The sequence below is a fragment of the Giraffa tippelskirchi genome, chromosome 6 (genome assembly GCF_054371585.1).
Source record: "Giraffa tippelskirchi isolate mGirTip1 chromosome 6, T2T-mGirTip1v1.2.pri, whole genome shotgun sequence".
NCBI classification, from domain to species: domain Eukaryota; kingdom Metazoa; phylum Chordata; class Mammalia; order Artiodactyla; family Giraffidae; genus Giraffa; species Giraffa tippelskirchi.
Window position 1 is genome coordinate 51423068 of NC_137280.1, and position 26371 is coordinate 51449438.

Here is a 26371-nt window from a genome sequence, read left to right on the forward strand (position 1 = left end):
TGCTGCATGACCTACCCAGTGCCTAATGTCAACATCCAGTAGAGCAGCCTTCTTCAAAGTTCTCAGATACTTCTGTCTGTTTGAAACTATCTGAACAGTTTGAAGATGCTACAAAGATGCTGTTGCATCATGATGAACATCTGAGTGTATCTGTTTCTATTTTAACTTTTTTGTATTTAAAAACATCACTTTTTGAAAATGCATAACTTCAGATGACTTGTGACAAAGTATCACTTATGTCTAAAATAATAAATATTTATATTGATATTCCCTTTTAAAATGTAATTTAGGGGTATGAATAAGAATGTGATTATTCACAACGAGATGGTGTAAAGTTTGAGCAGTATTTATGGATGAGTATCAGCAAACAAAGGAGTGGGGTGTTTTTCATGGCATTTTAACATTGTTATTTGAAAGTATTAGGATCATAAGCTCCGTACTTGCAAAAATGTAACAATCTCCCAACATCCAGTCCAACACTAACCACTTCTCTAATTCAGGAACCCTAAAGATTTTCTCTTTTGCTTCTATTATAGCACTTTCAGAAACAGAAATGGAAATTATCTTGGGAACAATCTCACTCACAAGTGTTCGTGTCTGTTACTGTCCAGATCTCTAGAGAGAGCAAGCAGACAGGAAACAACATGCAGAGAGGATTTACCCCCGACCAGGAAGGACCCAGCTAACAGGGGTGGGGCAGCCATGGAGCGCCTCGGCCCAGGTGGCCTGAGGCGGTCGGGTCTCTCGGGGCTGATGAGGATCTGCGCCCCCACCAAGTCCGCAGGCCTGAGTCAGGTGCTCACCTAGCTGTGTTCCTCTGGGTGCTGGCAGCTCTTTCAAGATAAATCATCTGAAGGAAGGACAGTAGGGTGGACTAGTGGATTCACCATTAGGCTTGATTTTGAGCCCCACATTTTTCTCTGTGGGGGCTTTATCAAGTGTGAAGACCGATGGTCTCAAGATGCCTCAGCTTCCTGTCTATAAGACGAAGAAGTGGAGGAGCTGGTCTGTAATGGCTTCCAACTCAAAGACTATAGTCCGATATTCTCTACTGTTAAAATCTGGTGTCAGCCCTGCTTAAACTACCACCCCACCTGTCTAACAAGAAATGAGCACTCGTAAAGTGAAGTGGGAAGTGAAGATCATTTCAGAGGGAACTATTAAGGAAGTTTTGTAGATAAATACAAAAAACAAGTAAGACATTTAAAAACCTACAATAGAAAGCCCAAATTAAATACGATATACCAGAATTAGAGATGCAAATGAAATCTTAACATAAACAATTTACTTTCCCCATTTATAAAAAGGAGAACTTTCAGAACTTCACTGCAATAATTCATAACTTCATTTCATAGATACCTAATATCTACAAGGTTTTCTCCCTGTAAGTTTAGTCTCTGCTCAATATAATGTGTTGCAATATTTATTAAACACCTTGTGCATGCATGCATGCATGGTCAGTTGCTCAGTCATGTCCGACTCTTTTGCAATCCTATGACTGTAGCCCACCAGGCTCCTCTGTCCATAGGATTCTCCACGCAAGAATACTGGAGTGGGTTGCCATGCCCATCTCCAGGGGATCTTCCAAACCCAGGGATCGAACCTTTGTCTCGAGTCTCCTGCATTGGCAGCTGGATTCTTTATCACTGAGCCACCAGGGTATGCACAAATAATAACACTCAGGTATAAAAAAAATCATTCATCTTTGTGAATCCCTGAAGTCATGGATCCACAACAAATAAACCATGGGCAGGTGACGGGAAGGGGAAGAACAGAGGGGAGGTGGGAAGGACAGAAGCGTGTCATTCACAGCAGCCACAGGACCTGGAGAGGAACTCACACAAGGGCCACTGGGCAGGGACCTCTCCCAGCCCCGGAAGGTCCACTGAGAACTTCTGAGGGGAGCACTGTTGACTTCAGGGAGGTGGAGACCCCCAATTCCTCACAACACAGCTGAGTGCGGTGTATAGCACAGATGCTCCTCACCCGGGGCCACACCAGCCAGGCAGCCCCCCGCGGGCTTCCGATCACCCGCACCAGGACAGCCTGGGAACGACACTCTTTAAAATCGTCATTTATAAGTGGGCCTCAGGAACGATTTAAACAGTGGCAGCCTCCAAACCTCCGTCCCTCTCCACTCTGTCCCAGCCTCCTGCCTCCCACACTAGTCTCTCCACCTTGACACCCTCCACCCCTCACCTTCACTCAGGTTCTCAGTGACCAATTGAACCTTGCTGGATCCCCGTTTCCTCCAGCTTTGCCGCCTCTCTTCGCTCCCCTTTTGGACAGAATCCTCCAGGGAATGACAGCGTTTGCTGCCTTCCCCCGGTAGGTAGGGTTCAGATTCTACCTGAACAGCCAGCCTTCCTCACAGGGAACCCCCTCCCCCATGATCCTGACCTGTCAAGCAGGAGCCAACAGCTTCACCCCCAGCTTCTTCACGGACCTCGGACCCTGCAACAGTCTCCCCACCCGTCACAAGCTCCTTCACTGCTGGTTTCCCGTCAGCCTCTCGGCCCATAACTCCCGAGGTGCTCCGGACCCTCACGTCTGGATCTGAGATCTCTGCCTTCTCCTTCAGCAGGGGCTCGAAACACCACCCACCCGTGGCTGATGGCTCCCAAGGTTCCTTCAAGAGTCCAGGCCCCTCCCCTGAATTCCATACGTCCCCATGCAACTGGCAACCTGACCTGGCCACCTGCATGCCCCCGACAGGCATCTCACACTCCATGAATTCTAAACCAAACTCCTGATTTCTTTACTGAACTCCAGCTCCACCAGCAGCAGAAGCCAGACCTGGGGAGTCACCCCTGATCTCTGCTTAGTCTCACCCTCCACTTTCACTCCACTGTGTGGGTCCTCCTGGCTCCACTTGCAACACGGACAGAACACACCCTCTGATGACCCCTCCCACTCCACCCTGTCTAAGCACCAGGAGACCTGCCTGGACCACTGTTGCCACAACCTCTGTAACTGAACCCTGTCTCCTAGGCTTGCCATCCAGCCCAGTCTATTTCCTACACAGTCACAGTGATCCTTTAAAGACGTAAATAGGACCAAAATACACCTCTATTCAAAACCACTAAGACTTTCTCCTCTCATTTACAGTAAAATGGCAAGTCCTCAGCATGGTCTACAAGGCCTCAAATGGACCCCTGACACCTCCCAAACGTCATCTCCAGCAAACCCACCCCCCAACCTGCTCTAACTACATTGATTCTTTGTTGTTGTTGTTGAGTCACTCAGTCAAGTTAGACTGTTTTGCAACCCATGGACTGTAGCCTGCAGGGCTCCTCTGTTCATGGGATTTCCCAGGCAAGAATACTGGAGTGGGTTGTCATTTCCTTCTCCAGGGGATCTTCTCAACCCAGGGATCGAACCCACATCTTGTGCATTGGCAGGTGGGTTCTTTACCAGTGAGCCACCAAGGAAGCCCACGCTGATCCCTTGCTTACTGTCAAACAACAAAGGGCAAAAGCTCTCCACCTCAGGATCTTTGCACAGGCTGCCTCTGTCCTCAAAGGACTGTGAGCCTCTGATAGACTGTTTGTCTACATACAAGTGACCCTTTACAACATGGATTTGACAAGCGGGGGTCCACTTACTTGAGGACTTCTTTCCACCAGTGCATGTCACAGTACTACACACTCGAGGCTGGTTGAATGTGCAGGTACAGAACCATGGATACAGAGGACCCATGGACACAGGGAGGACAAATGATAAGTTATACTCAGATTCTCAAGTGTGTGCAAGGTCGGTGCCCCAACCACTGAGTTGTTCAAGGGACAACTGTATACAGAGGCATATATACAAGAATACGTGCCTGTCTGTCCCTCTCTCCAACACCTAAAGCAAGAACTGACACATACCATAGGCCTAGTATTTACTGATTATGAAACCTTTCCCAAATGTTAACACAGACGTCACACCTCCAGTCTCTGTCTTGATTACATACATGCTCTCTGGGAGCTCCTGGAGATTGCTGTACCGCCAAGGTGCCCACATGGGTATCCTAGGACACTGTGGACTAATAAATGCATAAGTAAGTAAGTGCACATTCTTCTGACTGGTCCGAGGCAATGTTGAAACATTGCTGGCCTTTGAAAGCCACACATTCTGCCTGCTGTCTGCACAAATTTCTCCTTCATTTCTCCTCTTTCCCTGACTCAAGTACCCCGTTTCTTCCTGACCCTGCAAACAATTAAGTTGCATATCTGCTCCCATGCAAGTCTGCACTTCTCTCTTATTGCAGGGACATCACTGTTTAACTAGACTTCTTTTAAGGAGAGAATAGCTTCTTTTTATATCTCCATGACCTCATGGAGTGACTGGCACGTTACAAATGCTCCAAAATGCTGCCTGATGAATAAATGGAGAGTGGATGGATGGGTGGACAGATGTATGAGGTTCTCACCCTATCTTTAAATAATATCTTTATCTTTAAAGAAGTCTCGACAGGCCCCAAATGCTGTCCTTCTGCTATGAATGGATCACCATCCCTCAGCTCATTTCCAACAAAAGCACTCCTGGGGAAGAGACCTAGAAAGCGTTCTCAGAATCTGGCCTCCAAAAATAACGTTAGTAAGTGCTGAACTACATTGATCGTATATTTTAATCTAAGACAGCCTATCATTTTCCTCTATGTACATGTTTAAAATAAACTTTAAAATTCTAATGACTCTGAGCTGTGAAATATTTCAGTTGCTTTAGGTAGAAGGTTAAGGCATGGTTGCAAATTTTGACACACGCGTGCTTCTCTTTTTTGCTCTGACCACAGTCCATCTCCCGAGGGGGTGAGGAGACGATCATGTACCTTCTGCTGAAGCCCAGGAGGAGAAGCCAGGAGGCTGAAGGAGGTGCCTGAGTTGGCTAGAGGGATGAAGGGCCCAGGGTCTGTAACGGGTTTAAGGAGCTCTGGTCTAGTCCCCAACCACAAGGTCATGAAGCTCTAGACCAGGCTGGGTCACCACGAAGCCCGATGACCCAACTGGCCACAAACTCCAGAACTTCACCCACCATTTCACCTCCTGCTCCTCCACTGCTGAAGCAAGACACACCCGAAAACCCTGTGCTCTATCTGCTGACTTTTTCCACCAACCTGTGAGGCCACCACTTACCTGGTTAAGCAAGTGAGCAATGCGGAAGCCCAATTCTCCCTCCCTGACCCCACCACACACACTGCCACGGTCCTGCTTCCAGGACTACCTCCCACCCACCTTTTCCTGAGGCCTGGGGTGTCTGAGGCAATGGCCACCAGATGCACATGGCCTCAGAGCACTGGAAACGTGGCAGGTTTGACCTGAGAGGGGCTCCACGTGTAAATCACACCAGAGCTCAAAGGCTTAGGAGGAAAATATGTGGATGATCCTGTTAATATTTTTGTATTAAATATTATTTGTTGAAAGGATATTCAATTATTATATGCTGAAACCATATTTGGGGTATCTTACATTAAATATGGGCTTCCCCAGTGGCACTAATGGTAAAGAACAAGTCGCCAATGCAGGAGACATAACATACACAGGTTTGATCCCTGGGTCAGGAAGGTCCCCTGGAAGAAGGCATGGCAACTCACTCCAGTATTCTTTCCTGGAGAATTCCATGGATAGAGGGGCCTGGAGGACTACAGCCCATGGGGTCGAAAAGAATCAGACACAAGTGAAGTGACTTAAACATGCATACACATTAAATATACGAAAATGAACTTCCTTGTTTCTTTGTTTCAATGTGATGACGAGGCAATTTTACTCAACACCTGGGGCTCACATCCAGTTCCCCCCTGGGCAGCACTGCCCAGGGAAGTCCTCAGTTTCTCTGCTGCTTCCCCTATTTCCCCACTCCACCCCCCAGGGCAGCTGCTCTTCCTCGCCTGCTAGCCCTCCCCGGAGTCCTCAGGTGAGTGCTCTGTGACCCTCGGATCTGGCTACCCTCCACCCAGCAGGGACAACTCAGCCCAGAAGGCACCTCCTCTCACAGGATGCCCTCCAATACCATTCTCCCCATGCCCCCCACGGCCCCAGAGTGCCACTCTCTCCCAGGCTCTGCCTCGGGTACGGAGCACTGCATGGGCACCTGCAGAACGAAGGTGCCCTGCCCTGGGGATACGGCACAGAAGGTGAAGGACAGGAACCCTCACCTTACACCACCAAGAACACAGAGTGGGATACAGAGTATTTTAGCAACAATACAGTCACGGAAGTAGTAATAATATAATAATGAGGCATTAACGGCAGTAGTAATTTACAAACAACATATCATGCAAAAGGCACAGTTCTAAGCACACCACGTATATGATCTCAGTTAGTCCCCCTAATAACAGTATTTGTTAATGTTAAGTCACTAAGTTGTGTCCAACTTGTTTGTGACTCCACAGACTGTAGCCCGCCAGCCTATTCTGTCCATAGGATTTCCCAGGCGAGAATACTGGAGTAGGTTGGCATTTCCTTCTCCAGGGGATCTTCCCAACCCGGGGAGCAAACCGGTGTCTCCTGCATTGCAGGCAGATTCTTTACTGCTGAGCCACTGGAGAAGCCCCAACAACAGCATTAAACAGATACAATTCCTACTGTACAGATGAGAAAACTGAGGCCCAGAGAAGCTATGCGGTTCACCCACAGTCACACAGCTGATTCCACAGTGATGAAACCAGCACTCCAAGGCCATGCTCTTCCACGCTGCGCCTGCTGCCTTCCAAGATGAGTGATTGCAAAGTAGAGAGAAAAGACATTACAGAACAAGTGATTTCTAAACTACAGGCGAATGTTCTGGACAGAAGTCCGGGGTGAGAGGGTCTGGAAGAGCTAGAATCAATTCACCTTGTCTGGGGAGGAGAGAAGGAGAGAAGGCAGAGGAAGATGGGGCTGTGCTCACTTGCAGCTGCAGAAGGAACTTTTCTACAGGACCTGCACGGGATCCCTGAAGACATGAGACAGGATGACTCAGAAGCCTGGCCCCTTGCATGGCCCCTGTACACAAGAGCAGGGGGTCTGTAGTGCTCACTCCTTGTCTGATGAGTCAGCCTGGACCTACTGTCCTGACCGACAAGAAACCCGGTCCCCCTGGGAAGAACTCCCGAGACCCTGCCGAAGGGCTTCTCAATATTGTACTATCTTCATCCAATGGACAGGTACACCTATCTAGACGTTAAGGAAACTTCTGATGACACAGTTACAGAGTAGAAATGTTACAAAACCACCAGCCTGCGAGTTTACCTAAGCGTACATGGCAAGTAGCCAACAGGGATCCAAAGTAACCCCAAAAGCACACCTTCCTTAAGAATCAGAATCGTTGCTTAAGGGGTTGTGGCCAAGGGGGAGTTAAATGATCAAACAGCCAAGCAGACATGACATACTTGAGCAGACTGCAAAGTTCACAACCATTGTAAAGACGAAATGTGAGATTTACAAGAAATGCTTATCTTGTCAATTCAAGCAACATCAAAGGACTCCCCTCCACTTTTAGGTTCTCTTTTTTCTTTTTCCTTTTGGTGACAGCAGACGGCAGGAAAGTGGGATGAGCAATAAGCAAAGATTTCCACTGGTTACCTGGGAAGAACAATGATTTTGTTTTTCCAGCACACATCCTCTCATAAATGTCTTCGTAAACTTCAACACTGGATACTTTTTACAGTGTGAAGATGGCACTCGCCAGAAGGAGAGTAGAGACTATATGCCAAGTGATTCCGGTCTCAGCACCACCTCACTGATCTGTCACTAGCTCCTCCACCGCACTCAATCCAGCCCCGCACAGTTATCAGGCCAAGCGCGGCACTAAGATGTTCAGGTACCTTCTCTCCTAAGATTGCAAGTCTGGGAAGTTTACGGGGGCTTCTCTTATCTACCTTCGACCTCAGGAGCCAACAACACAGCCTGGTACACGGTAGCTGCTAAGTGTTGTTACAACCATCTCTGGGTGCACTGCAACGTCATATTCAGAAGTCTGCTAAAATTTCACAACTTAACAATAGGAGTTACGTAGGTGAGAATTATATAAGGGTATGAGAAGAGTTAACCTTTGAGACTGAAGCTGGTAGGACTCAGTCCTCGTCTTATGGGACACCTCATAGTAAGAGCCTGTGACACCATCACGGGTTCCATGCTGGCAACTCTCTCCTCACCTGGGATCCAGGACGAACGCCTGGTGGTGGTCTCTCCTCACTGCATGTCTTGGCATCCTCTAGCCTAGAGTACTAACGATGGGCTGTACAGGGGGCCTGGCCTCACCTTCCTCTTCTAACCATCTGCTTTAAATGACCTTGTCAAGGCCTATGGCAGAATATTATCTACACAGGGCTTCTCAAGTGGCGCAGTGGTAAAGAACCCATCTGCCAACGTAGGAGACGCAGGTTCGATCCCTGGGTCAGGAAGATCCCCTGAAGAAGGAAATGGCAACCCACTCTAGCATACTTGCCAGGTGAATTCCATGGACCAAGGAGCCTGGTGGGCTACACAGTCCATGGGGTCGCTAGAGAGTCAGACACAACTTAGCGACTAAACAACAACAACATCTATACAACTATAACTGTTAAACTCATCCCCAAATTCCTGTATCCAAGTAGCTATCTGAACTGGAGTCTAGGAGCACCTCCACACTAACATGAGTTTCTTGCACTAACCTGCATCTTCAGATCCCCCAACTGCTCCAGTCAGAGAACCATGATGGCTCTCATTCTCTCAAACCCCATTTCCAATTCACTGGCATCAACTGTCACTGCCTACCGCCCACCCCCTAGTTCAGGCCACCACTGCATCTTGCCTGCTCGAAAGCTTCTTTGTGCGACCGCATTTGCCCTTCTACTTATTTCTCAGAGACGCACGGAGTGAGCCTGTGGACATACACAACACCTTGTGCCACTCTCAAGCTCAAAACCCTTCGACAGCTTGCCATCTCACTCATGGTAAAACTCAGAACCCCTCACCATAGCTCAAAACACGCTGCTTGATCTAAAACCACTCCAACCCCTAAAACCACCCCAACCCCTGCTTTATTTACTCTTCTAACCAAAGTTCCTATCACTCCCTCCCTCCCTCCACTCCAAACACACTGGCTTCTTTGCCGCCCTCAAGCGTTCTAAGCACACTCCTGCCCCAGGGCCTCTGCACAGGCTATACTGGCTTGCACCAGGCGTGTACAAGACTTGCTCCCTTTACTTTACTGGGGTGTTCTGCTCTCCAGGGCAGGAGAGTCTTGGCAGCAAAGAGCACAAATATCAAAGTGGGCAGTGCTGGGGTAAATGCCTGTTTAGTGGTGACAGTCATGCAGGAGAACACTTTTTAATGCATTTATTTGAACTTTTAATGCATTTATTTGAAAAAAAAACTAGAATTTTTCATTTTTTTGATTCAAAATTCTTGTAGGGAACAAAACACTCTGAATACTTCTGCCTTATCAATTACGACTCTACAATTGCTCTGTTGGATGCAGTAGTCACCGGCCAAATGTGGCATTTAAATTACTTAAAGTTAGATAAAATTTAACTGTTCAGTCACAGCGGCCACGGTTCAAGTGTCTGTAACCAACATGTCTACAGACTACCATAATGGACAATGTGTAAAACACTTTGATCTGCCAGAAAATTCCACTGGGCAAAGCTGCTCTGGAGTCTTGATCCACTGCTTAACAAAAAATTGACTTTGTTGTTTCTAGAGGAAACTCTGGATTTTCCCACAACCATTTTTATGCTCCCAAATGTCAGCAGCAGGTGAGAGATTTCCATCCAGGTGGCAATGCCTACTAGGAACCCAACTTTCAAGACATAATGTTCACCTGATAACCCTCTTATCTGGTTTCTAAAGAATAGGGCTCTGGCTTTCCACCATTAAGATACAAATTAGCGCTTTGGACTCTTTTTTTAAAAACTGAGTTGAGACTCATGGTTATAAAATTCACTATTTAAAAATGAATAATTCAGGGACTTCCCTTTCAGTCCAGTGGCTAAGAACCTGCCTGCCAATGCAGAAGACACAGGTTTGCTCCCTGGTCCGGGAGGATCCCATATGCCATGTGGCAACTAAGGCCGTGAGCCACAACTGCTGAGCCTGTGCTCTGGAACCCAGGAACTACAACTGCCGAGCCATGAGCCACAACTATTGAGCCTGTGCACCTAGAGCCTCTGCTTCTCAACAAAAGAAGCCACTGCAATGAGAAGCCCGTGCACTGCAACTAGAGAACAGCCCCTGCTCGCCACAACTAGAGAAAGCCCGATCACAGCAACAAAGACCCAGCACAGACAAAAAACAAATAAATATAAAATAAATAATTCAGCGGCATTGAAGATATTGACAATAATTTAGATTCTTGATTACCTAAAAAACTTACAGTCTTCTGTCAAATAATCTGTCAAAAGCCTATCCATGAGCTAATTAACAGACCAGAAGTCTCGAAATGTGGAGATACCTCAGATGTGCAACCCATCACCTCAGGCATCCTTGGTCTGTGTACGCCTCTGGGAGTGTCCCCTGGGCCACAGCAACCCAGCCCCCACAGGACAGCCTGCGCCCTATGGTCCTGAGTGCCACCCCTCGGGCAGAACCATCCAGGGTCAAGGGAGGAACCAGAAGATGAAAAAAAACCAGAAAAACCAAAACTATTTCCACACTTGTTATAAGACTACTCTTGTCAAGAAAAGTATTTGTGATGCCTGTCAACACCTCCTACGTATAAAATACACCAAGCAAAAAGTTTCTCTCAGGATTTCATGCCACACACACAAAAAAATTCTCTGAGGAGGAAAAAAATTTCCTTCTTTCTGATGACGAGAGTGATCACCTCTCCGGCTTCCCTCTGTCCACTCACCAGGATGCCCAGCCCAGCAGCTGAGGCTGTAATTAGCATGCTTCCTTGGTCTCCATTTCAGAACCCAATTTCCTGTTTCTATTTCTCTCTCTCACACACACACACACACACACACACACACACACACACACACACATTTTGTCAAAATGTCTCAAATCCTTTTTGGAGAAATACTAAGGACTATAGCCTAGATTTCTATTGATTCCATTTACCCTCTGCCACTAACCATACTTTAGAAAAATTGAGAACAACAATATTAATCTTAGAATAGAACTAATTCACCCTAAAGTAACATCTTAAAACAACTCAATTTTCTCTGTTTGTCTTCAGTGCCAAATGAAGGCCTAGGGTCTTCGATCAAGAGATCCACACGGGTACACACGCCCACCCCGAGACATGAGTACATACAGCCTGCAGGGCTGATGGTCAGGACACAGCCAGCAGCCACAGCACTGGAGAAAGCATTTTGAAATTTCTTCTTCCAGGAATGAGGAGACTGAAATTTTACAGTTTAATATCAAATTTAACATAAAATTCTAAAAAATCTTTTTCAAGGAAAAAAACCAACTTTACCAACTGTAAGAACAGTTTTTCAACTAACAGAACAAGTAACAGCACACATTTTATACAAAGTGCTTTCAACTGGAATGTCTTTGGGAAGAAAATTTAAACAAAAGCTTTCTAAAAGATCACTTATACTTTAAAACAAGATGCTCTCCTCACATTACTAAAGAGAACACACCGTGTTAAGTGACAATTGGCAGGTACGCAGCGAAGATTTACTCCAAAGATTTACTCCAAGGATCACGAGGTGAACCTCGTCAGCATGGCCGTGCGTGTGTGGCTCTCTCTCACCATATCATCTCACCATCTAGCCAGGCCCATGTGGTGAGAGGTGAGAGAACAACAGCAGAAATTCAAAGTTGACACCAGCTATGCACCCAACAAAACACTGCCCTTTCTAGGTCTACGTGCTGCATCTTATTTTCCTGTGATTTAAATAATTTGTCTTGTTTGGTTATACACAGTGAGCTGTCCAACATGCCTGTCACTAGCCACATATGGCTATTTAGATTTAAATTAAATAAAATTAAATTAAAATTTCCATGCCTGACTCTCACTCGCCTCTTTTCAGATGCTCAGGGGCCCCTCATGGCTGGTGGCTTCTGTACCAGACAGAACAGAGAGCGACAATTCTCAGCATCAAAGCAAGTCCACAGACAGCACTAGGCTAGACATTATCTACCAACAGGTTACTGTGAGACATCCAAAAACATGGCAAACTTTCTTTCAAAAATAATTTGGAAAATACTACTTTCTGACAAACTTCGGTACATAGCTAAATATACTTGAGACATTTTCCCCCCTTAAACAATGAATTAAATGAAAGAATAGGACATGCCTGGATTGAAGCCACTCTACAGTAAATATTTCCACAATGTGAAGGGAGGGCTTCCCAGGTGGCTCAGTGGTAAAGAATCTGTCTGCCAATTCAGGAGACTCAAGAGAACCAGGTTCGATCCCTGGGTCAGGAAGATCGCCTGGAGTAGCAAATGGCAACTCACTCCAGTATTTTTGCCTGGGAAATCCCATGGCCAGAGAAGCCTGGCCGGCTATAGTCCATGGGGTGGCAAAAGTCGGACACAACTTAGCAACTAAACAACAACAAACAAATGTGAAGGGAGCATGTCACTTTACACACAGGTTGTAGAATATGGTTCAAAAAAGTAGTATACACACCCTGCACATGATACTGGAGAAACACATTGTATCTGGACATTAGATAATAACCAAGAAGTTTTACCTTTACTTTTTTCCTATCTCATTTTTCAACCAATACTTTTATAAAATGTAATAAACTGCAGTGCATAAAGCTTGAAGATGATAAGCCAAGGGCTTCTTCCTTATCTCCCAATGGGAGCTAAGATGCAGCTGTGATCTTTCCTGAAGAACAAGACTGGGGCTCCAGCCTCTTCAGGGCTCTAAAGTTTCACAGCTCAAAGTAGCAAACTTCAAAAAATGGCTGCAGTGTTACAAGTTGCATAAAAACCGTCGCCAAAGTTGCAGACCTCACATACTCGAAAATGTGAATCACCTTCTTAGGCAAGGCTTTTAAAATCCAGCTTCTAAGTCAAACTACAACAAACTATTTTGTGACCGTTTCACTGTAAAACATGAAGTCACGTTCAGAGCTTCAGGCGGTGCTCCTCCTCGGCGACTGGTCCACACTCACCGTATAAACTCAACACTGCAGCTCAAGGTGGGTCAGAGCCTAAGGTGGAGACACGGCAAGGTGTGGGCCATGGTGACTGGGTGAAGAGGATCACTTCAAGTGTGGTTAACAGTTGTAAGTTTACATTTGTATTTAACCAGGTCAAGACTTACTATATATAGGTGTAAACAGAGTTCAGGGTTAACTGCTTGGATGCTGGAGGGAACACTAGTCAACTTCCCTCGCAACACAAAACAGGATACTGGCTTCACCCCAGGAGCCTCAAGGTGCTGATCGCCAAGTGATGGCTTTCGCCTTGGTTACAACTGAGAAGAAATTCAACACTGAGAAAGCAGTCAGTCTTTTATCTACAGTATCCAATTTCCTGGGCTTTCCCAGGAGGCTCAGTGGTAAAGACTCTGCCTGCCAACGCAGGAGATGAGGGCTTGATCCCTGGGTCAGGAAGATCCCCTGGAAAAGGAAATGGCAACCCACTCCAGTACTCTTGCCTGGGAAATCCCATGGACAGAGGAGCCTGGTGGGCTATATAGAGTCCATAGGGTCGCAAGAGTCGGGCATGACTTAGCGACTAAACAGCAACAACAACCCCATTTCTCCGAGATTCAGTTAAAAAGAAATACCATAGTGTGGTAGCAATTTTTGCCCCTCCCCTTAAAAATATTATCAATTTGCATTTGCTTTATGGAGAATCTGATATCTTGGGTGTTAAGACACTGAAACATAATGTTCTATTTTACAAAATAAGGGAATTGTTTTCTACTTCAAGATGAAAGAGTAGAAAATGGGGAGGAAAATTCCGAGAGCTCATTTCAATGACTACATTTACAAAAGTTATAATAAAATAGTTAACACTCCTTGGGGACTAAACTGCATGCTGTGTACTGTGCTAAACAGTTTACAGCCATCATCTTCTTTAATTCTCACAATAATCTTGTGCAATTGGTACAAATATTATCCTCAGGAAACTAATGTTTAAGGACATGTCCAATTTTTGGCTAAGTCAAAATTTTTACTAAGCAAAACACTGGAGAAGCGAGATTCAAATGCAGCTCCTGTGTCCTGAAGCCCATGGTCTTCAGAGTTCCTCGTCCCTGTATGCCACCTTCCCCCCTCCCAAGCCCCCACCACCACCTCTGCTACCCCAGCACCCTCCCCCAACCAGGGAGCCTGGTGGGGCCATGAGACCCAAGAGCAGGTATGAAGCGTCTAAACAATGAGGAGGTAAACTCTAGATGAAACAAGTAAGCTACACCTCTTCCCATTAACTTACTCATGGAACTATATTTATGTTTAATATGAATTATTATTCTAGCATCTAACGCGGCACAGCATGGAAAGGATGACCACTCAAGTCTGCAACAAGGGAAATACTAAAACTGAGCTTGTCACATTGGGCTCATTTTTGCTCTATAAATGACTAGTTTCTTACTGGGTTTTTTGGGTTTTTTTCCTTCACCAATGACACCCTAGCTTAGAGACCTTATTTATAAGAAGTTATCAGTCATTCAGTCATATCTGACTCTTTGCGACCCCATGCACTGCAGCCCACCAGGCTTCTCTGTCCATGGGATTCTCCAGGCAAGAATACTGGAGTGGGTTGCCATTTCCTTCTCCAGGGGACCTCCCCAATCCAGGGATTGAACTGGGGTCTCCCGAATTGCAGGCAGATTCTTTACCGTCTGAGCCACCAGGGAAGCACGCTATTTATAAGAAAATACTGGTTTTCAACTGGCTTGCAAAAACTAAAGATGTGAGCTTTATGCTCAGCTCTACTAAGAACAGGCCTTTTCCAAAATCAGATCCTGGGATGTTTCCTTCCTTAGGCTAAGTCTTCTACCATCATTTCAAAGGCAGACAGATGCAGGGCTGAGTCAGAGACTGAGTCTAAGTCACTGAGCACACCAACCACTGTGGCCTCTGACCCCAGCATGGGGGCTGAGGGTGCCCTGTGAGCACCCCCAGAGTCTGAGGTAATACGGTTAAAGTGAAAAGGATCTCAGACATTTGGAAGAATAGCTGATAAAAATAGAACGCTACCGAAGTTTTCACCAAGTCACCAAACTTTTTCCCTAAAGAACTCTCGCTTATCTCCTTTAATCCCTGGCACGCCTCCATGCGTCTCGTGGGTTCTCCTTCGTGAAAATGTCCTTGCAGCGTGAGGACAGCCAGAAACAGAGTGAGCTCAGTAAGGGGTTGATTTAAAGTAGCATTGGCACATCCCAGTGCTAACTGTCCCAGTGCCCCTGCTGCCCATGGTCACACCAAGGTCATCCGGAGGTTTACAGCTTGGAACTATAGAGGGGCACGGTAATGGCAAAACGCCAGGATGAAAGTAAATTCTCCATAAGTTCCCACCGTCCATTTCTAGCCACTTCTACGGTGCAATTCAAGTTTGGCCACTTCTTCACACTGACATTTTGAGGAGTTTTTTTTTTTCTTTTTTTTTGTTTTTTTAAGATTTTTTGATGTGGACCACTTTTTAAGTGTTACAATATTACTTCTATTTTATGTTTTGGGTTTTTTTTTTTTTTTTGGCCACAAGGCATGTGGGATATTAGTGCCCCCACTGGGGATTGAACCTGCGCCCTCTGCACTGGAAAGTGAAGTCTCAACCACTGGCCTGCCAAGGAAGTCCCTTGAGGTGTTTTTCACATTAACAGTGAAAACAAATACATCATGTGCTTAGTCGCTCAGTCATGTCTGACTTTGCGACCCTGTGGACTGTAGCCTGCCAGGTTCCTCTGTCCATGGGGATTCTCCAGACAAGAATAGTGGAATAAGTTGCTATGCCCTCCTCCAGGGGATCTTCCCGACGCAGGGATCGACCCCAGGTCTCCCACATTGCAGGCAGATTCTTTACCATCTGAACTACCAGGGAAGTGCACATCTGAATAATCTCGCAATTTTATATAATTTTTTTCTTAGTTAAAGAGAATGTTCACATTGTACAAGTCCATCTAGGAGCCTGACCTAAAAATTGAAGTTTAATTTCAAGTATTCCTATTTTCAATAAGAACTTTAAGTCTACATACCGTCCCTTCATTAAAAACTACATCCAGAAATATCATTTCATTAACATCTGGGGAAAGGATGATCTGAAAAGTCACTGCCTATTCACTAGCAGGGAAGATCCCCTGGAGAAGAGCATGACAACCCACTCCAGTATTCTTGCCTGGCAAATCCCATAGACAGAGGAGACTGGCAGGCCACAGTCCATGGGGTTGCAAAGTCGGACACAACTGAAGTGACTTCTCACATACACACACACAATCAATCACAGGGAGATCCACCCTGCGATGCTCCTAACCCTCTACGGTAAGCAAGAGGCAGGGGCTTCATAGCCTATCTCAGGGAGAGAGGACGGGATTCTTTTTTTCTTTTCCCTGGGAGTGGGATTCTTATGCTAACGCTGCCCACCTGTCCAGCCAGACCATGGCCAGGGAGGCAAGCACAAGTGAACAGCATTAAAGGAACTCCTAACCAGGTTTCTCCACCACCACCACTTGCACTGCCTTCAATATTCTCCAGCACTTGATACCCATGGCGAAAGCAAACCAACAGAACAAAACAGCTCTCAAGATTAATACCTCTTCCTTACAACTTAAAACAACTGATTTTGCTTCCACCTGGTCAGCATTCAAGCCTAAGAATTCTCCTGCAATCAGTGGTATGGAATTGTCTAGAGTTAAACACAGAAGGTGATGGAGAACAGACCAAAAACACTATAAAGCAGATCAAGAATGCCATGCTCTTCACAAATGGGCATCTACATGACGTGTTTCCTTCAAGTGACTGCCTGGGTGCTGATTTTAATTCAATCACTGAAAGAAGAATTAAGGAGATCTCACCCAGTCTTACCAGATCATCATTCTCATCGTTCAACCCAAACCAGAGCACAAGCTAGTAGAACCACAAGCACCTCTGTGTTGACTTTCAACTTTTTAAAGTGCTGCTGATAGCTTAGCATTTTGCCAACTTCCTTTAAGTTTGCCACCAGGACCTGGACCCAGTGCCATGGCCCGGGCCCTAGAAGGCCCTCTGTTGTTGTTTTCTTTTTTTAACAGTAAGTGAAGAAAAAAATGAAACCTCCCTCATGGTGATGCACCATCACCTACTAAGGTTTCGCAAGGCAAAAGCACAAGTTTGCTACTGACTTCCTTTGCTGATAAAGAGCTGCAGCCAGTAACAAGGGCAGAATAAGGGTCAGCTCCCCGTGGTTACCTAGAGATTATCTGCAGACTGACAGCTGTAACTGCAGAGGACAGAGACTAATATTGAGATGTCAAGATTAAGGTAAATTCTCCAAGTCAGGACCAGCAATGCTGTTTTCCTAATTGTCCCCCTGAGCCTTCTCCCAGTGCCAGACACTGCCTTTCTGAACAACTGATAAAACGAAGAAGAAAAGGTAGCAGAGAAGAAAAGGTGAAAGGAAAAAAAAAGGGGTGGGGGTGGAAGAGTGGCAGTGCATGCATAACAGTGAAAATGAAGGACCAATTTCATAAAGAAACAAGCATTAGACACAGAGGGGCAAAGAGAAGTTAAAGGGGAAAGGAGGAGAGAATAACTATGAAAAGTATCCCCAAACCATTTGAAACTAAAATCTTAAAAATGGCTGTAATTCATCCTTCTAAGAAAAATGTTATTTTTACATTATTTTACAATAAAGTAGAAAGACAGCTTTCTCTGAAGTCCAAATAAAGGAAATTTCACTTTAATAATCTATCTTTTTAGGAACTGATACTAATACTACACACAAACACACACACACACCCCTGCAACAATACACATACTGTTTATACCTTTAAAAATGTTACTAATTTCCCAACTTTATGATGAGGGTGCTGACACTTGTACTAGAGGTTGACTGTCATTATTAGACTAAACAATTTTAAATTTATTTATATGTGCATTAGTTTTTTTTACACTCTTGACTTGTTTTCCAAGAGAACTGGAAGCAGCTGCTGTGGAAAGAGTGTAGCACTGCAATGTTCAATATGGTGGCTACTGTCCACATGGGCTACTGGTTTGCTTTATGCAGATACAAACGCAGATGGGTTCTGCCTGTAAATACATCCTAGATCTCAAATAGTGTGTAAAATACCCCATTAGTAATTGTTTATTCTGATTATGTGTTGGAATAATATCCTGGATATATCAGATTAATTAAATACATAATACTAATATATCATTTCTTTTTTTAATGTAGCGACTGCTGCTGCTGCTGCTAAGTTGCTTCAGTCGTGTCCAACTCTGTGCGACCCTATGAACGGCAGCCCACCAGGCTCTGCCGTCCCTGGGATTCTCCAGGCAAGAATACTGGAGTGGGTTGCCATTTCCTTCTCCAGTGCATGAAAGGGAAAAGTGAAAGTGAAGTCACTCAGTCATTCGACTCTTAGCGACCCCATGGACTGTAGCCTACCAGGCTCCTCTGTCCATGGGATTTTCCAGGCAAGAGTACTGGAGTGGGGTGCCATTGCCTTCTCCGTAATGTAGTGACTAGAAAATTTAAAATAACACGTGTGGCTACTAGCATTCACTGCTCCTATTGCATTTCAGTTGGACAGCACCGGTCTAGAACATAGTAAGTACATGAAGAAATGATGGCCAAGAGATTGTACCTCAATGACAAAACTCCCTATCCATCTCAGTAAAGGCCTTGGCCTTCTCCCTGCCTCCTGCCACACCACCAACCTTGTCCTTAACATAGTGTGTGGCACCTAACAAGTACTCAATAAATGTTTCTTTGATGGAGCTGAATGAAGGCAACCAAGGTACAATGTAAAAAAAGCAGTATCTAAAAGTGGCTTCTTAAAAGTTAAGAAAATTCACTGGCTGCTTGGGACAGTTAGCAGATGGATCATTCGCAGGCTGATCCATAAAGTCAATTTAAAAACGAACTTCTTGTTATCCATGATGGTTTTGAGAGTCGCAGAAAACAATACCCTTGTAGAAAATAAAAGCTGCTCAGAGGCAAGGCCACCTACCATTTAGCATTCGGCTCATTTCATGCTTTCAGAGTGTGGGGTAAAAGGACAGATGGGGTAGAATGTTTTCTTTGCTCTAAGTCTACGCTTGGCATTTTCCATTTTAACCCTCTGAATCGCTGGCCTCTGGAATAAACCAGCTGTGCTCAGGGGAAATGCAGGCGGTGCTCACTGAGCAGTAAAATATATGGACGGGGTGGTCAGAAGAGACACCTTCACTCTTCATGAAAGACAGGGGGTTACAGGGACAATCGGGGAGGGGGTGGGCTGCCCTAACCCCAAGTGTCCTGAAGACCAGTGCCTGGGGAAGGGGGTGGGCTCCCTCTGAATTCCTCTGTGGGCTCAGCAGGGCGGCTACTCCAGCAGGCCTGACCCTGGGTGCCTGTCTCTCAGTGTGGGCACAGTGACCACAGCCCCCGGGCACCACTCAGGTCAAATACTCATTTTCTTTGGAGCTGATCTGTTTCCCCATCTCCACCGGACAACATCAGGGGTATCCAAGTGTAAGTCTGTCCGGAGTGGTATTCACAGAGACATGTCCACTCTCAATGAAAAAGGTCCTTTTCTCTACTCTTGACCACAATTTTCATAAACGAGGCATAAGATGCAGGCCCACTTTTTCCATGAAATGTATTTAGTAGTTGCCAATTACTCTGCTTGTGTCTGCAATTCTGTTATTTACAGGGTGAACTGAGAGGATTTCTCTACTTGACATTTACCAGGAAAAGGGTTTCCCAGAAAGCCTTTTTTTTTTTTAAGCTATTCATAACACATCACAGAAAGACAGAACAGGAAAAGTTGTACCACTGATTCTTTTGGATCCTTTTTAATCTCCCATGGGAAAATTAGGACACAGGAGTTATTATCCATCACCTCAATCTAAGTGGTCCTTTAAAGATGCATTCTGCTTCTGTCATCCTTCACCATGACTGTTTTTCAGGACCAAATTAATGACAGAAGCACAAATGCATCCAAAATATACTTGTTCTAAGGGCACAGTGGGGCTTCCTGGGTGGCACAGAGGTAAAGAACCCGCCTGCCAATGTAGGAGACACAAGAAACGCAGGTTCAATCTCGGGGTCAAGATGATCTCCTGGAAGAGGAAATGACAACCCACTCTAGTACTCTTGCCTGGAGAATCTCATGGACAGAGGAGCCTGGTGGGGTCACAGACTCAGACATGACTGAGCGTGCACACACAAACACAAAAGGACACAGTGTTGCATATCCTAAAACTCTCACCAGGACTTGCCCACCTCAGAGTATAGTCAAGGAATCTACACCTGTGTAGATTTGAGTGGGATGAGTTATTCAGAAACTCGGAAGTTCACCTGCAACCTGCAGGACAACCCACAAGCTCTTCAAGAGAAAAATGACATCTGGAGCTTTCCCTCTGGGTAGTTCTCACCGGCATCCACCTGGCCCTGTTTGTCGCTCTCTCCCTGCTCCCAAGGATGGTGCTAGGTCCCTCTGCACCCTCCCAGTGCACCTGTGGACACGGAACCTGGTCTGAGGGTCATGCGGGGAAGAGGGGAGTCCCTCTGGCCCTGGTCCCACAATCCAGCAACACTGAGGGACATGCAGGGCCCTGGGCTCACTCTCTCTCTCTCTGCCCTCATGTCTCCCAGCCTTCCCACTCTCTCCTCACCTACCTTTTCCCACCCTCCATTCAACTCAGTTGATGCTTCACAGCTCAACAGACACATCACCCACCCAGAACATCCTCCCAGGCCCCCACCTCGCCTCCTAAGACTGGGTGATGAGCTGCCCCCCAGCACACAAGCTCACCTCCAGTATGCCTTCCAGAGGCGGCCCATACCCCCTCTGCCCGACAAGCCCTCCTCCTCTCCCCCAGGGAGCAGCACGGGGAGCCTGGGCATCTGCGAACTGCTCCCAGGAATCAAGGAAAGGGAGTCCAACAGCTCTGACTACACGCAACCCTGGGCTGAGTGCTTGGAGTCATTCCCCCAACTCTGCAGCAAGCAATTCTAAACGCCTACCCGACGACAATGGGTCACTTCTGAGTCCCCACCACATGTCTGACACCAGGTTAGATTCTAATGGACGCTACTGCTCCTCTCTCTGTGCCTCTAACCAGGAGGGTGTGTTACCCCTCATTCTGGAGAGAAGGCAAGGGGAAGTGGAGTCATCTGCTCCGGGGTCGTGGGGTCAGGAATCAGTTGGTAGTTCTCCTACTGAGAACCTGTGGACTCCAAGGTCTATACTCCCACCTCCACACAGCTGGTTCTCAGAGTGGGGCTCTGGGAGCTCAGGGCGTTTTTTGTAGGGACACTGAGATGTCACCAAGCCTCTCACACTTGTTCTCTCTGAATGCACGCGGACTTGGCCAGAGGCTCATGACTTGCCTGCAGACTGCACGAGGAAGCAGCTGTTAGAATGCAACATCTCAGAAAAGGTAAAACAACGCCACTGAGGTTTTGTTCTCTTGGAACACAGCTGCTTTTCAGTTAAAGATATGATGAACATTAACATATAATGCTTTATTATTTTTACTCATTTTACAAACAAGTAACAAACATTTCAAACTGTCCTTGTTTTAAATCTCTAAGACAACAAATATGAACACATTAAACTCAAAGAATCTTGAGAGTCAACTATATATGGCTGAGTTCCTTCACTGTTCACCTCAAACTATCACAACATTGTTATCTGGCTATATCCCAGTATCAAATGTTCTTGGTGTTAGAAACAATAAAAATAGAAAGAATCCTGAGAGTCACCAACAATTTTAAGGAGCGTAAAAGGGACTGAGATGCAGAGAAAGACAAGTACTGTGTGATTTCACTCACATGCGGAATCTAAAAAAGCCAAACCAGTGAACAAACGTAACAAAGCAGGAACCAGAGTCATAGACACGGAGCACGCACAGGTGTCTGCTGGAATGAAGTGGAGGGAGGGGAAGAGAACTAGGTGAGGGTGACTGAGAGGGACAAACTCCCAGTTACAACACAAACGAGCCACAGCTGTGAAAGGTACAGTGTGGAGAATACAGCCCACGATTACCTAACATCTTTGCATGGTGACATATTGTAACCGGACTTACTGTGGTGACCAGTTTGAAATGCACAGATATTTCAAAGCACCGTGTTGTGTAACAGAAACTAACAATACAGTGCTGTAGATCAATTACACCTGAAATACAAACAAAAAAATTCATAGAAAAAGAGATGAGATTTGTGGTTACCACAGGCAGGGGCTAGAGGAGAAGGAATTGGAGGAAGGTGGTAAAAGGTACAAGCTTCCAGTTATAAGATAAGTAAGTCTCCGGGGTACAGTGTACTACATAATAAACATAACGAACACTGCTGTGTATACGTAAAAGCTGATATGAGGGGAGAGCCTAAGAGGTCTCACCACAAGAAAAAAAATTTTTTTTCTGTTTCTTTAATTTTGGACTTAGATGATAGGTGCTCACGAAACTTATTCTGACAATCACTTCATAACATAGGTAAATCAAATCATTATACCATACTCCTTGTACACTTTATACAGGGCTGTAGGTCAACTATATCTCAACAAAACTGGCAGAAAAAAATTAAAATACAAATAAACTATTTAATGATTGAGAGGAAGGAAGGAAGGACGGAGGGTGGTCTGAGATGAAGAGGTCAACTACTGCCCTAATCAGCTGTTGAAAAGAAATAGAAGCTAGGTTTTCTCTTTCCCTCAAAGTTGTATCATCAAATCATCAAGCTGGTCTGGAGCTAACATTAAAGATTGCATCCACACAATGAACACATGGCCCGATGAACTCTGGCGTCTGTTCTAATATTCTCCTTTGCTGACTCTTCATTATAAAGTTAGACTTATCTTCAAAGATACTTAAACATGTGATAGAATTTTAAAAATATCTGTTCACTACCCATGAAACATCTAAAAAACATAACTTCTATTAAAATGTAAAAAAGAAACTCAAGATAAAAAAGTCAATAAGCCTATCTGAATGTGCTGATTCAGCAAATTACACCAATATTTCAACTTAATTTGGTAATTTCCCTGCTACACAGCATGGTTTTGAACCACCATTGTATCATATATGAAGTGTAAAATAATTTTAGTAGTTCTAAAGCAAAACATAATCAGATAGATGATTTGCTTGAGTGGCATGTGAGTCAGTCCCAGGGAGAGAGAGGTGTTGGGGTTACTAAACTATCCACTCCATTAAACTCACCACACCCAGAAACCAGGGCTAAAAGAGGGGTGATATTTGCACAAGTCAAATTTAATCTTTCATAACTAAGGCCATATTTCATAACACGTAGCCTGTTCCTTAAAAATAGAAGTGACTTTATACTGTATTTAGTACACGTGAAATGACATGAATTACAAAGTAAGGTTCTCACTGCAGCAGATCAGAAAGTAGAACCTAGGAGAGAATTGACATTTACGGGTTTCCCTGGTAGCTCAGATGGTAAAGAATCTAACTGCAATGCAGCAGACCTGGGTTCGATCCCCGGGTTGGGAAGATCCCTTGGAGGAGGGCATGGCCATTCACTCCAGTATTCTTCCCTTGGACAGAGGAGCCTGGAGGGCTACAGACCATGGGGTCGCAAAGAGTCAGACATAATTGAGCAACTAAGCACAACAAGCATGCACCACAGGCTAGATCACACTCTCACGATATGAGTATATTACCCTACTTGACCTCAACGCCCTTTGAGATGGGCACTTTTTCCTATCTTACTGATGATGAATCTGAGGTTCAGAGAGAGTAAGAAATTATCTCAGGTCACCAAGCAAATAAGGAGGAGAGCTGTAATTCAAACACTCTTCTGATTTCAAAGTCTACAGCTGTCTCAAGACTTTACGCCTCTCTAGTATGATTTTCAGAACCGAGTGCTTCAAAAGCTGAAGAGGTTCTGCAAAGTTGAGGAGAAAGAAAAAAGCAAATACCATGCAAAAATGTTTAAAAAGGCAACTAAACTTAGATAATAAAAATGCCTCGTCTACTTGTTTAATATACCTCATAAACAGTTCCAGGTTAGTCTATGACGGTGTGCTCGAGAGGATGGAGCTGGAGATAAAGGGAAATGCACTTGGTGGCCCCCGGTATTTGCCAGGGCACAGACCCCAGGCATTAGGGGACTCGCAGCCCACACACTCATCTACAGCCTCTGAATCTCTGTTAAGACATCTGAGCTCTTAAAATGAGGGAAAGCTGGAGGAGACCAGCAGTTTCCACCCAGGGATGAGATTACAGTCTCCCCCACACTGTGCTTGTCCTCCAGGGAAGAGAGAAGATACTGGGACCAGGAGGTATCTGAGGACCACTGCTCTGAGAAGATCCCACGTTCAGTAAGAAACTTTGGGGGAACAAGAAGGGAATACTCGCTGGAAACTAAGTCAAGCTCCTTTCTGCTCTAGGAGCCACCCAGGTGGACCAAGGCCCCAGCAACTGGTGGACAGCCCTCCTGCCCTCCCTCCCTGCCGTCCACAGTCTCGGGAGCCTGTTCCCATCACGGCAGGTGAGGCTCCAGGATGGGAAGTGGCTCTCTCTGGGGAAGCACAGGGTAGGTAGCTGAGGCCCTTGTGGCCTCCCGACCTCAGGACCCCTCCTGAGAATCCCCAAGTGTGTCGGGCCTGTGAGCACAGATTCCCCAAACCCCCATTGTGTACTGAGGTTCCCCGGAGACTTCCTGACCTTCACTTCCCTAGTCTCACCAAGGCAGAAGCTTCTGAGTCTCTGATCTAAATGCCTCTCCACCTGAGATGCCCCCTAAAAGGCTCTGCTTCCAGACCCCACCCTTTTACTTGCATGTAGCTTCATTCCCTCCCATTCCCATTCCCTGGTCACACTGTCCTCCAGTCTGGGCTCGACTCACAGCTCATCTCCAGGTTCCCCCACCAGCCCAGGCACTGTCTAGTCCATTATCACTGATGAAGTCCAAATTCTTTACAGCAGAATATAGACCTCTATGCCCAGGCTCTGCCTGCAGCAAACTCAACAACCCATGCCCCCTCTGATGGACTTGCAATGCGTCCTCAGTTCACACCCCTGGCTAAGTCCTGGCCAGTTTCCAAGCGCCCTCACCAACAGGCACCACCTCTCTCTGGACACCTGTCGCATAACCATGCATGGTCTTTCCCTCTGATTTATACTTTCACATATCGGTCATGTTTTCCCAAATTGATTACAAGTTCATTAGGAACGAGCACTGTGCCTTACAGCTCTAAAATCACACTGTGCCATCTACGTTCAGGGCTGCAATCACAGTGAAAGATCAATACATATTTCTGAACAGGACTCCAAATACTCTGTATGTACAGATATTAATTTATTTTTCCTAGACCGAGAGCACAAACACCAACACTTATAACGGAAAGATGTCTCTAGGAATATTAGAGCTTAAAACCTAAATCTGTCTGCTTATAAGTTCTGTAGGATGAAATCCCAGCTGATAAAAAGGAAGACCTCTGCTTTCAGTGCTAGGTATCCATATCTGTTAAGAGACTGAATGCTTTCTGTGGATTGTCATTTACTGTGATTTTCTGCAGGGTGCAAGTTAAGTTCACACTAACATTCAACAGCTGGTTCAGAAGACCACATGTTGTAGGGAAAACAACAATAAAATAAAATTTAATACTTATTAAAATAGGATTTTTAATTAAATCATCACTGACTCAATGCACATGAGTTTGGGTAAACTCCAGGAGTTGGTGATGGACAGGGAGGCCTGGCATGCTGCAGTCCATGGGGTCGCAAAGAGTCGGACACGACTGAGCAACTGAACTGAAATTATGATCGATAAAAATTATTTAAAAATAATGATTTCCTAAAAGAGTTGGGAGGCACTACAACCAACACATGAAACATTGCTGGAAACCAAGGCTCAGTGTATTTTTAAATAGGAGAGAGGGGTAGAGAGAACAGCATAGAAGAATAAAGAGAAGGAAAAAACACTTAGGTCCAAAATCCACCTCCCCGCTGGCAATGAGAATGGAGCTCCTTGCAAGCAGGACCTGGGTTTGGCTTTTCTATGCACTCTTAGCTCCAGCACAAGTCCTGGGACAGGAGGATTCAAGATTTATTATTTTTTTGAAAAAGTGGATAAATGCACTAAGGGAGAGAGTAAGTTGAGGAACTAATAGCAGGATGGTGACTGCAGCCACGAAATCAGAAAACGATTACTTCTTGGCAGGAAAGCGGTAACAAACCTAGACCGGATGTTGAAAAGCAGACACATTACTCTGACAACAAAAGTCCTTATAGTCAAGGCTATGGTCTTCCCAGTGGTCACATACGGTTGTGAGAGCTGGACCAGTAAAGAAGGCAGAACGCCAAAGAATTGATGCCTTCAAACTGTGGTGTTGGAGAAGACTCCCGAAAGTCCCTTGGACG

General features: G+C 45.5%; 1 protein-coding gene across 4 annotated transcripts in view; it reads right to left on the minus strand.

Moving 5' to 3' along the window:
- The window catches only part of CHD7 (chromodomain helicase DNA binding protein 7), a 194147-nt gene that overhangs the window by 98937 nt on the left and 68839 nt on the right, over nt 1-26371 (minus strand). The gene's annotated exons all lie outside the window — the stretch shown is intronic.